The 13,351-nt window shown below is 30.7% G+C and overlaps 2 protein-coding genes across 4 annotated transcripts in view; one reads left to right on the top strand and one right to left on the bottom strand.

Annotated features, from left to right (window-relative positions):
- Positions 1–13,351, top strand: part of LOC108074231 (chaoptin) — a 160,178-nt gene that overhangs the window by 99,381 nt on the left and 47,446 nt on the right. Inside the window, exon 4 of the mRNA XM_017166174.3 lies at positions 3,707–3,753. The gene's annotated coding sequence lies outside the window, so the exon portion shown is untranslated. The remainder of the gene's footprint in view (positions 1–3,706; positions 3,754–13,351) is intronic.
- fog (folded gastrulation) overlaps positions 1–13,351 on the bottom strand; it is a 36,678-nt gene that overhangs the window by 5,089 nt on the left and 18,238 nt on the right. The gene's annotated exons all lie outside the window — the stretch shown is intronic.

Below are 13,351 nucleotides of genomic sequence, written 5' to 3'. Positions count from 1 at the left end.
GCCGCTGTCATTATTACTTGTTAATAGCTCTGTTTGGAACCGGAGAATCAGAGAATCAGAGAATCAGAGAATCGGAGAATCGGGGATCGGGGAATCCATAAGAGAGTGCGTGTGTGTGTCTTGTGTGTCGCGGCGTATCGGTCGTAAAACCACTTATTGTTTTTGTTTTTGCCTCTTTTTGTTTTCCCCTTTGGAGTTTTGGGTTTTCGCTTCTGAATGTCAACTACCTACTACAAACATATATATATATGTCTATATATATATATATACGATAAGGTTAATGTCATAACGGTAACATTATTATATAAAGCAATGACTTTGACACCCGCAGTTTTGGTAGGGAGGAAGTCAGTCTCCGGAAACTGGGTTAAATCGAATTGAGTTTGAAAATTGGAAGGGGATTGAAGGTGTTGCACCTGCTGCCACACAACTATCTGGTATTTGGGTTCAAGTGTGGAAACTATTTTGGAATATAACATTAATATATATCCAATGGTTGGTCGGGCAGATTTCTGCCTAAAATAGCGACCTAATTCTTAAGTAAAAATGAAGGAAGGAGAAGAAATAATATATATATAACAAGAAAGGAAGCTAACTTCGGCACGCCGAAGTTTGTATACCCTTGCAGATATTATTTCATTAAATTTTACCTATACTTATTGTTTAGAGTTTGACAGTTACAGTTTTACATTCCCAGTTTTACATTTTCTCTACATCTACCGATCGGTTTGTATGGCAGCTATATGATATAGTTGTCCGATTTTTATAAAATTTATACCAAAATTCTGAACTAATAAAATAAGCTTATATCTCAGAGTAGATAAAAATAGGTTGAAAAACAACGAAGTTATAATGTTTTTTCTATTAATTTCCCGATCGTTCCTATGGCAGCTATAAGATATAGTCGTCCGATTTTCATGAATTTTTAACCGAAATTCTGAAATAATATAAAATGGCCATATCTAAAAAATGGTGCAAAAATGTTGATAAACAGCCAAGTTATAATTTTTTTTCTAAAAATTTATCGATCATTTGTATGGGAGCTATATGATATAGTCGTCCGATCCGGCCAGTTCCGACATATATAGCAGTGAGAGTATATAGAAGACTACATGCAAAGTTTCATTCAGATAGCTTTAAAATTGAGAGACTAGTTTGCGTAGAAACGGACAGACGGACGGACAGACGGACGGACAGACGGACAGACGGACATGGCTAGATCGACTCGGCTGTTGATGCTGATCAAGAATATATATACTTTATAGGGTCGGAAACGTCTCCTTCACTGCGTTGCAAACTTCTGACTGAAATTATAATACCCTGCAAGGGTATAAAAATATATAAAAAAACCGTACTTGAAACTAAAAGAAGAAAGTTTAGAAACCCAAAAAGTTTTAAAATTTAAAAACTTAATGAATTTCCTAATTTTGATTTTTTTTTATACAATTATATTATTATTTTATAAAATAATTAAAGAAAATAACAACTAAATTAATGAATTTGCTAAGCTAAAAAATGCATATTGATTCAGGAAACTCCCTTAAAAACTAAAAACAGAATCTTTGGACATCCTTAACCCTCTAAGACCCAAGAGTGCCTCAAGGCACTTATTATATAATTTGTATTATCTAAAAAACGGGGAGCCTTTTAAATTTTTTAATTACACTAGTCAATTCACAATAAACATGTGAACTTATGAGTAGAAGGTTTCAAAGCTCTCTGAAGCTTTATAACAGGACTTTTTTCGTGTTGTTTACATGCATCATGCATTCGCGCGCAAAAAATTTTTGTGTGCTTCATATAGTGTTTTTTTGTCTATCAATAAAAGTGAAATATCTTCAAAATCAGCCAAATAAAAATTATTGTTCTAGAAGGTAAGATATTAAATAATCCAAATCAAGTTGCATATTTGCAATTTTATAGAAATAGTGCGTTGTAGCAGTGATTCATCTTATTTACCCCTGTTCGATTTACAGGTAAACTACAGTTATTACACACTTTTTGAGGTCATTTTTGAAATTAAAAGCTACCATTTACCCCAAAAAATATAATTACACTTCGTTTTTTTTAATATTTCTTCGCTTGGGGCTTAGAGGGTTAAAGCTACAGAAATTTGTTTAGACTTAAAAACTTGATGAATTCCCCATTTCCTGAATTATTCTTTATTAAATTATATTTTTTTTTATACTTGTTTCTAGGAAAAACTTTTCATATAAATTATAAATAAATTAAAATCCTGTATAAATATTCTAGAAATTTTAAATATTATTTAATGTGTGTCTGTTAAATGCAAATTAATGATATGCAATCATTGATCCCTTTTCCGAATCTAACCCATCATCATCATCACCCCGTTGGCCGGGCAATAAAGCGATGCTCTATTTCCTCAATTTCGATTTGCTGCTAATCTATATTTATGAAGGCCCCCCCCCCCAGACCCCCCTAAAAAGACCCATCTGTATCTGTATCTATAGATGTATCTGCATCTGTCTGTGTATCTGTAAATGTATCTTTCACTGTATATGTATCTGCAGCTGTATCGGTATCTTTATATGTATCTGTTAGTGTCCAGCCAGGAATCCAACTATTTGGCGGACATGTGACGACTGCTTTTCCCGGCGCCTGTCACCAGGCATCAACTGTTATTTCGGCAAACGAAAGCCCCTGGAAAAACCCCCTGAAAAACCCCCTTAAAAACCCCCTTAAAAACCCCCTGAATACCTACCCCCCCAAGCCTCCTCCATCCTCCAACCAGAAAAGGGTCGGACATTGGTCTTCCCTAACATCCATTCATCGGAATCGTGTCCTGTGGAGTCCTCCTCCTCCTCCTCCTCTCCCTACTCCTTCTCCTCCTACTCCTCCTCCTCTTTGTCCCTGTTCATCTGTCAGTTTTTGGCGGAGCCCCCAAATTGAAATCAACTTCACACGTCGCAAATTTTTAATTAAAAATCAGCAACTGATGTCAATTTTTTGGGGGAAAGCTTGCACCACCAGCTCCATTTCATTCCCATTCCCCGGCTCTTGCTCTTGCTCCTTTTCTTTTCTTTACTTTTTTTCGGACACAACATTTGATGGCAAGGACTGTCTTTCTTTTTTTGGGGCATTTCTGTTGCGAATATGCCATTGCGGCTGCTGCTGCTGCTGCTGAGGGGATATGTCTGCTGTTTGTACATAATTCCGCAAACATACATTGACATCTTGCTAATACAAAGCACGGCGACACGGCGACACGTCGAATTTGGACTCGGTGTTGGGTGTTTGCTCGTGCTCGCACGTATTCAATTCGATTCAATGATTCAATCCCGCATCCTGGCTGGGAGTGTACCCTTTACCCCTCTTCTCCTCTCTTTTTCCTGGCACTGAAAACACGCATCGTCAGCCTGGATTTCCCGCAGCAATGCGTGCACATGAGTCCTTAGATTCCGACTTTATCTATTCGAATGTGTCCTGTGCGTCCTGTGTCCTTATTCATTTGCCAGCCGCTGGCCACGTTTTTACTGCCACCCCCCCTCTACTCTTGGCCCTGCTTCTGGTCTTGATCCTGCTCCTACTTCTATTCCTGCTCCTGTTCCACTTCCTTCACCTTTTAGTTTTCTTCTATTTCTATCTCTATTCCTGTGTCTTTTTTCTGCCAACGACAGGCTCTTAATTATCCATACTATCAATTTTTATTCACATTTTTCTGGGCCTTTTTTTTTGCTTACAGAAATCGAAGGACTCTCAACCCTAGGATTTAGGCCATACAAAATTAAGGTGAGTCTTGAACATCTAAGGAAATGTTTGTAAATGTTTAATTAAAGTTTTCTGCGTTAATTTATATTTTTAAAAAAATTCTACTTGAACAAGAAACTTAGTCGGAGTCTATAAAATATATACAAGATATTAAAAAAGTATTTAAGAAATATATATAAGAATTAATAAAAAATATACAAAAAAAAATATGAAACATATATAAAAAATATATAAAAAAATATATTAAAAATATATAAAAATATATAAAAAAATATATAAAAAATATATAAAAAATATATAAAAAATATATAAAAAATATATAAAATATATAAAATATATATAAAAAATACAGTAAAAATATATAAAAAATATATACAAAATATATACAAAATATATACAAAATATATACAAAAAATATATATAAAATCTATATAAAATATACACTAAAAATATATTTATTTAAAATTTTCTGTATTTAAAAAATACTTTTTTTTTATATTTATTTATAGAAAAGCAACAAGAACCTTAGTCACATCTTAAAATACATATTAAATATTTATAAATATATTTAAACCCTTCACTGAATCATTAATTAAATTAATAATTCATTAATTGCATTCATTCATTCATTCATCTATCGGTGATCTCATCGACTGCAATGAAAAACATCTGGACATTTGGTTTAGTTTTCGATTTCTCAGAGACACAAATGCAGTCAAGAATTACACAGGTCCCAGAGTATCTAAAGCCAAAGCTAAAGCTGTATCTGTATCTGTAGCTATAGCTTTAGCTGTATCCGTCTTTGTATCTGTATCTTTTTCTACATTTGTATCTGTATCTTTCAATGTTTTGCCATTGCCCACGCACATTGCCCAGGGGACAGTGTCAACCAGTTTTCGTTTTTTAGCCTTTCAGTTTGGTTTTTCTTCAAGAGACAAATTTTTGTAAAATGCAAAACTAAGGCAGCTAAAAATGTAACAAAACTACTTGGTAGCCAGAGCCAAAAAAAAAAAAAAAAAAACTGAATGTTGCTGATGCGCAACAAGTGGTCGCAGCAACAAAAGTGTCATTTAGGTTTTATTGCCGCTTAACAGTCGCCTCTGAGAGCCCACAAAAAGGCACTTGAGGAAATTGGAAACAATTTTTGTCGTATTTGGGAAAATTTTAAAAAGAAAAACTAACCTTTAAAATATAAATTTTTCTTTTTTTTTGCTTATAAAAATTGTTAAAAAATACATTAAAAAATAATTAAATTTTTGAGGTACAAAAAAGAAGCTCTTTTCAGTTAAAGTTAAAAATTAATGATTTTAAAGCCCCAAAATATGAGTAAAATTTTATTTTTTAAATAAAAAAACAGGAAATTTTTTACATACATATATGTACGAATTTTTTAATTTCTCCCCATAAACATTTTTTTTTAACTTAAAAGTTTTTTATATTCCTTAGAAAATTAACAAAAACAATTTTATAAGCTGTACATTTATTTACCTAATTTATTTTTATTAAAAAAATTACAATTTATTTTTTTTTAAATAAAAAGCTTAAAATTTGTTAAAAGTACTGAAAAATCTTAATATTGGTTTATTTTTTAATTTTAAAGTTCCCTATTTTCCTCAAACATTTCAAAAATTCATTAGTTAATTTATTTTGATTTTTGTAATTCTATAAAAACCCCCTTCATTACCCCAATTAATTTCAGTGCATGTAACAATCACTCAACCTGACTGACAACGACTTGGCCACGATGCCAAAAGGTGGCCCAAAAGCAACGGACGATGGGTTTCTTTTTCCCCGCTTTTTTTTCTGTTTTGTTTTTGTTTTTATTTTTATCATTCTCGTTACGGTTGCTATTGTTTTGTATTTATTTTGTTGCTTTATTTATTGTTTGTTTCCCTGAAAAACCGTTACACTTAGCTCGCCGACTTACTTAATTACTTCTTCTTTTTCTTTTTATGTGGCTCAAAGCCTGCACAACATGAGCTCACTGATCAGAGTCTGAATTCTGCAGTTTACACAGACTGAATTCTCTATTCTGCAGTCTGCATTCTACATTCTAAATTCTCTATTCTTTATTCTCAATTTCCATTCTGCAATCTTTTTAACCGCTGACATCATCCATTGCAATGAGAATGCCTTGATTCTGGGCTGGACAATCAATGGCGTTTGTTCAATTGGCAACTTTTGAACTGTTCAACCTTTCTCTACCCCTCTGCAATGAGTTTTCCCCTTTTCCCAGATCATAAACTAATATATTCACAATCTAAATTGATTTCCAAACAAATCGGGCGTGAGAAACGCAATTAGTTTTCAAAAGAGAGATGGAGGAAAACTCAAATAAAAACCCAGCAGGTGCTGATCACTTCACAGTTGCCACAAAAATTGGCTGCAGGCTGGAAAATGTCTAATAAATATTGGGAAAAATGGGAAAAACGATCTGCAAAATGCAGAAAAATCCAAATTAATGATCGTCTTCAGGCTGAAAAGTGTTTATGGTTGTTTCTCCTTCTTCTTTAATTATTTTTATTTTTTTTTTTTTTGGGGGTGCGGCTGGCCATATAGATATATAGTAAATCGGAGTGCTACCATTTGGCACAGGCCACAAAAAAAAACAACGAAAAAACGGAGCTGAAATGCGCACGCAGACGCGTGCCGAATTCATAAAAACGCATTCGCACTCGAATCGATTTACATTTCGGTGGCACTTAGGCAAAAGCACGGCACAAAACCCCCAGAACAACGAGCCAGGCACGAAACTTGAGCCCAATAATAAAATGAAAAGCAAAGTCCCTCCTCACATCCCCCCTGCCAGAAAGCAAACACACGGAAATACAAAAAAAAAACCCAAAAAAATTAAATACATCGAAAAAATGAAAGCAAACAAATGGACAAAGAAAGAAATCAAACCAAGAATGAAAAGGCAGAAAAAAAATTGTTAAAGCAAATAATATAAATTAGTAAATTAAAAATTAATAAAATAAATATACATATTTATATATATCAATATAAACATATATAAATAAATTAGTGCACTTAAATATTATTGTAAATAAATTATAAAAAATTATTAAAATATAAATGAAGGTTCAGGGTTTATTATATGTTTTTAAAATATGTTAAAAATGGTTTTAAATATTTTGTAAACTAAAAAAATTCTAAAAAAGCCCTAGGATAATAGAATATCTGAAACTACAGACTAAAAAGAAAGACAAACCTACGATGAAATATATTTCAAAACCTTCCTTTATCTTACATAACCCCCTAAAATATAACTTCCTAACTTCCCTTCATCAGGAATCAGAATCCGAATCAAAATCAGAATATCTCCGTTTCAAAAGTAATTCCAAATTATGCATTTTCCCCTTCTGCTGCTGCTGGCCAGTGTCTTAACATTCCCCAAAGATTTAGACCCTCCACCTACGCCCACACATTCACCAGAATATGCCACTATATATACACAAATATACATATATATATATAGTATATATATGTATAGTATATATAGAGGATAAAATCAGGCAAGGCATTAGCATAAGTAGCGATTAGAGGGTCGTCGTCGTGGGTGAGAAGAAGTCTAATTTGTTGGCATCGCCTAAGTCTGATATATGAATCGTTTTATGGGGGGGGAGGTTATTGAATATTTCCATCTTTGCGCGTGTTATTGTTATTAATGTTTACACAGAAAAATAATAATAAAATAACAAATAAAGACAAGCGAATTTGTTTGTTTACCTTTTCTGTTTTTGCAATGATCAAAGATCTGCTGATAATGAAATATCTTTTGTTTATAATCCAATTAGTTTGAAGTGTGGCACTTGTTCACAAAGAAAAAAATACAGTAAAAAACATTTAACACACAACCAAGGCTGTTTTTTTTTTGCACGAGTTTTTCTTAGTTTTTCTTAGTTTTTCTTGGGTTCTTTGGAGATTTTTCCCAAGGATAGAGCGACTTGAATGGCTGAAGATCTGAATACAGACTGAGTGGAAAATACACGAAAAAATTCGTATCAACTGGAGGGCAGACAAATCGCCGAGAAACCGACAACCAAAAACCAAAACATTGACGAGAGCAGAGCCAGCAGCAGCAGCAGCAGCAGCAGCAGATACAAAGATACAGCACTCATGTGCGAGAGATACGAAGAGCATGCTGGAGATAAACTTACGCAATATCTAAAAGAGCCAAAGAGCCAAAGAACCAGACGGACAGGCAGGCAGGCGGTCTAGTTTTACTGGCCGGGTCTGCAACTACACTGAGAGAAAATGTGGAAATTGAAGGGATATTTTCTTGAAATTAAATTAAAATTTTGAACTTGAAAGAGCTTTATTTCTGTTTCTTTCAATTTATTTATTTTTTGAAATATACTTTTTAATAAATCATAATTATTTCCAGTGTAGGCAGCTGTGTGCTAACAAGTCTCCTGCCATTTGGCGGTAAATCTTGTGCCACACTTGTTTGTTTTGATCCTGGAGATCCAGGTAGTAGCCCGCTGCGCCAGTGTCTCTCTCTCTGCCTCTTTGTATCTGCTAGATACAAATCTACCTGCCGGGCAGCCTTGAGATACAAATGTTACAGTTACGAGTCAGAGCAAGAGAGAGAGAGAGAGGGAGAGGAGGGAAAGAGAGAGCGGAAGAGCGACAGAGAACGATAAGAACCAACGTCCTTGCCAAGCGCCAAAGCCAGGTTCCCCGAGAGCCATGAAATGCATCTTCTGCTGATAAAAAAAGAAATCTTGGCCATGAAAAGTGCATTTTGCTCTCTCTTTCTTCCTCTCCTTCTCTTTATATTTTTTTCTTTATTTTTTTTTTCATTCTGGCCAAGGCGAATTCCTGATAACGTTGCAACCAAGGTAAATGTCATAATAAACAAGAGCTACTATCTGGTTAGGAGGGAAAGAGAGCTGGGAAAATGCAATAAGACTATTCTTATAAAAGAAATTTTTATAAATTAAATATATAAATATATATTTTTTTTATAATAATAATAATATAATTTTTTATATTTATATTTAATTTAAATATAAAATACAACAAGACAATATTAATATTCAAAAATTAAACAAAACTCAGCTCATGATCCATTACCAGCCATGACTTGACTGAATTGTTTATGTTTATATTTATTTTTTCATTTATATGTATATATTGTACATGTATTTAAGCCAGAGATAAGTCGTGATTTAATTTATATGATTGAATTTTAAGCAACTGAGCACCTGACATTTAACAATAAGGTTTTTGTAATGAGTTTGTTATTTGAAATTAATCAGAAAAGTAAATAAATTACGTAGAAAAGAGGGAAAATAAATTGGAGTTCGATTGGAAATGATGAAAATATATTTAATATCAAGAATATTATTAAAAAAAAAACTAGCGGAAAACTGGTTTTGAAATAACCATAAAAATCCCAAAGATAAATTAGAGAAACAAACAAAAATATAAAAAAATAAATAATAATAAATAAATATAAATATTTTTGACAATATATATTTAATATCAAGAAAATAATTTATTTCTCAAAAAAATATCTATTTAAAAAATAAAAACTACAATAAAAATATTTTATAAATATATTTTAAATATTTAAAACATACATTAAAAATATTCATTTATTTAAAAATATTTTAAATATTTGAAAATATATTTTAAATTAAGAAAATAATATATTCCGCAGGTAAATATCTCTTTTAAAAATAATAACTATCAAAAAAATATTTTTAAAATATTTAAAATATTTAAAAATATATTTTAAAAATATTTACTTGTTTTAAAAATATTTATTTCTTTTAGAAAACCAGTTATAATAAAAAAACAAAACCAAACATAGGCTCAGTTTTATGAATGAAAAATATTTATATATTTTTTTTTGTAAATAAGAAAACCCGAGACCATCAATCAAAATTTGACCTGCTTTCGTTGATATTTCATTCCATTCCATTACTTCTGTGCGAAAAATCAGGCATAAGAAACATAAAGAAACAATGCAAAAAGCCGGGCAAACAAAGCCGCAACCTAGGTCAATACCAAAATACCCCAAAAAGCATAGATATAAACACATATATATATAAGCAATCTCTCTCTCTTGGCAGCACTTGGGATTCTCGAAAGTGAAGAAATAAATAAATAAATAAAAAGCAGGAGAGGCTCCAATAATCGCTCCGATTGCGAAGCTTTCGCTTTGCCACCACAAATAAAAAAAAAAAAAAAAAACGGCAAACCGCGCTGTTTGCAATTCAATTAACGCCGCCAATGTCGGCGGCAATGTCTTCGCCCTGAGCTACAATTACAAGATCAGCCAAGAAACCATACATCACACACATATATATATACTATATAAATCTTCACCTATATTTACAACAGATTGAACTGCAGGCTGGCGCACATCTGTGGTTTATCAAAATACAAAATATATGTATAAAGAGCCAGACATTAGCGACAGGCCATTGTCTGGCCAAATTCTATGGATGGGCAAACAATTATGGCTAGAGATACAGATACTGATAGAGATACAAATGCAGATAGATATACAGATACAAATACAGATCCCAATATAGATAGCTATTGTCAGACAATGGACAAACATCGGGCGATACAGCGGCAAACAGAAGCGGCAACAAGTGCATGTGAAACAAATATTACACTGCGAAAAACAAACTTGTTTGCGTTATTTATTGTAGAAAATTGGGAAGCAAACATTACAAAAATATCCCAAGAAATGTAGCTAACCTTGAAGAACCAAAATTTTTTTTGGAATTTTGGTTACTCCTCAACACAAAATTTAAAAATGTTAAACTATTTCAGTAATTAAGCCTGATTTCAGAGTTCCCGGAGATTAATCCTGGGTTTGGACCTATTGTGGATATTCAAAAATATTTAAAAAATACCCGGGGATTACCCGTGGCAAACCTCCACCCTTCATTAACCCCGAAAACTTGGCTAAGGTCAAACGGGAATTTGTCATTGACATTGCATGTCTTTCTCTCTCGGAGGCGGAGGCTGTGTGTGGCTGCAACAATGGGCTTCCTTGTCTCCAAATTGTCGCCACAAATTAAACCCGAGTGTTGGGCTGTGAACCTTCAATGACAGCGGAATCAATCATCAGCCTTTATCTATAAAGTGTGACGAATATCAGAGACCAAAAAAAAAAAAAATAAAATAAATAAATAAACCAAAGACCAGACACTAGACCAATTAGTACTTAAAACCGAAGCCATTCTCTTTACTCGATGGTAATAATACTTTTACCAGCTATATATCAGGGTCTTTAGAGTGTGATATTTAGATATTTAAGAGATTAATTAAATTAATTGAATAATTATAAAAATAGAAAAATAAAAAAATAAAAAAAATATAAATAAAAATAGATAAATAGAAAAAAATAAAAGTAGAAAAATATAAAAATATACAAAAATATAAAACAATATATAAAAAAAATATAAAAAAATATAAAAAATATAAAAATATAAAAAAATATAAAAATACGAAAAAGATAAAAATTTGAAAATAATAAATAAATAAAAATAGAAAAATATAAAAAAATATAAATATATAATAATAATTTAATTCATATAATAACTTAAATAAATTTAAAAAAATATAAATATAATTTTAAAAAGTAAATTATAAATTATAAAAATAAAAGTAGAAAAATATAAAAATATACAAAAATATAAAAAAATATAAAAAAAATATAAAAAAATATAAAAAATATAAAAAATATAAAAATATAAAAAAATATAAAAATACGAAAAAGATAAAAATTTGAAAATAATAAATAAATAAAAATATAAAAATATAAAAAAATAAAAATACATATATAATAATATTTTAATTCATATAAGAACTTAAATAAATTTTAAAAATATAAATATAACTTTAAAAAGTAAATTATAAGCCACACTCAACAATATGTGTATTTATATTTTATATACACCATAAATGCCCACTAATTAAACCCATTAAAATTTAAAGCAAGCCCTTTTAGTGGCAGCCACCGACCAGGAAATGAGGCTGGGGGAATATTCACAACCTGAGCCAGCATATATATATTTATATATATACATTTTCCTCATATATATGCCTCAAAATTAGCTAATTGAAATAGCCTTCGAAATGGCATTATGAAATATGCAAACGATTGCCAATCGATTGAAATGGAACTGGGAACTGGGAACTGGGTGCACTGCAGCAAGCGATAATCCAAAATGGAATTAAATTGGGGTTTTATACACAAGTCTCGTTGCAATTTTTAAGCAATTGCTTAGCTTAGGGTCTCTGCAAGTCTCTGTTTTTTATATAACCAAGTCAACGCTCAACAAAAAAAAAAAAAAAAAAATAAAATAAATCAAATGAAAGGCAGGGAAAAAGAGAAAACAATTGTTTATTATTTATTTACGTATTTGTTGCTAGCTTTTTTTGTTATTTATCTTTTTTTTTGGCGTATGTAGCGCACTGGCGAATTCAAGGCCAAACCTTTATTTGTGCCATATTTCATTGTTCGATTTTCAGTTCAGTTTGGTTTTTGTATTTTTTTGTCCAAGGTGTAAACATAGAAAAATTGCCAAATTAACTGGCCAAATGTGAGCTGAATTGGAAAACAGATTTCGAAATGCCCGTTTTGGGTATTTCGAGTATTTCGATATTTTATTTTTTGCGCAGCCGAGAAAGTTGCAAGGTGTCTTTGCAATTGAATTTAAATTTTAAAGAATTCTACGACTGCTTTGAAAAGGTTATCACCATCAAAGCGGATTCGAACCGGTCTCTGGAGAGCTTGTTTTTTATAATGAATCCCCTCTTCATATTATTTTTTTTTTGTTATTTAATATGTAATTTATTTAAATTTATAAGTATTTTCAGCGAATTGCAGTTGACTGAGGCTTAATTAATATATTTTTTTCAAAGTGAAATGTATGCATTTTTTTGAGGAATAAATTGGATGATTATATATATAATCGTAAATAACATATTCCTCTTATGAAATGTTATTTGTAAAACATGTTTATTTGTAAGAGGAATTAATTTTAATATATTATTTAAGGTAAAGTTTAATGAAATATTTATAAAATTATACGTTCTCTCTATATATATATATTTTTTTTTTATATTTTTTTATATATTTTATATTTTTATATATTTTACTTGTAATGGAATAAATAGTATAATATTCTTAATAATATATAAGAAAGCATAAATTTAGATTGAATTAAAGTTTAACAAATAATACATATTTTTAGAAGGAATTAATTAAGATATTTAATTGAAATTAAGTTAAAAAATAAAAATTATATTTCCTTAATCCTTCGAATAATTCTAATTTCCTTATAATTATTTCTAGAAATTCTTTATTTTTTATATAAATATTTCTAGAAGTTCTTTTTTTCCTCATAACTATTTCTAAAAATTCTTATAAAAAAAATATATATATAAAATGAAAACTATAACAAGAAACAAAATGAAAGCCAAGCTCTATTCCCTTAACTTTCCAAATTAACCCTATTAATTTTTAATATTTATATAAACAATACAAGCTAATTAATTAATTAAAGAAAACATCCCAAGAATGCCTTTTAATTTGCCAACAATTTGCTTCCTTCCTTCCGAATTTTGTCACAAACTTTTGTTTGGT

The sequence above is a fragment of the Drosophila kikkawai genome, chromosome X (genome assembly GCF_030179895.1).
Source record: "Drosophila kikkawai strain 14028-0561.14 chromosome X, DkikHiC1v2, whole genome shotgun sequence".
In the NCBI taxonomy this organism is placed as follows: Eukaryota; Metazoa; Arthropoda; class Insecta; order Diptera; family Drosophilidae; genus Drosophila; species Drosophila kikkawai.
This window is presented reverse-complemented; position numbering and strand designations above follow the sequence as displayed.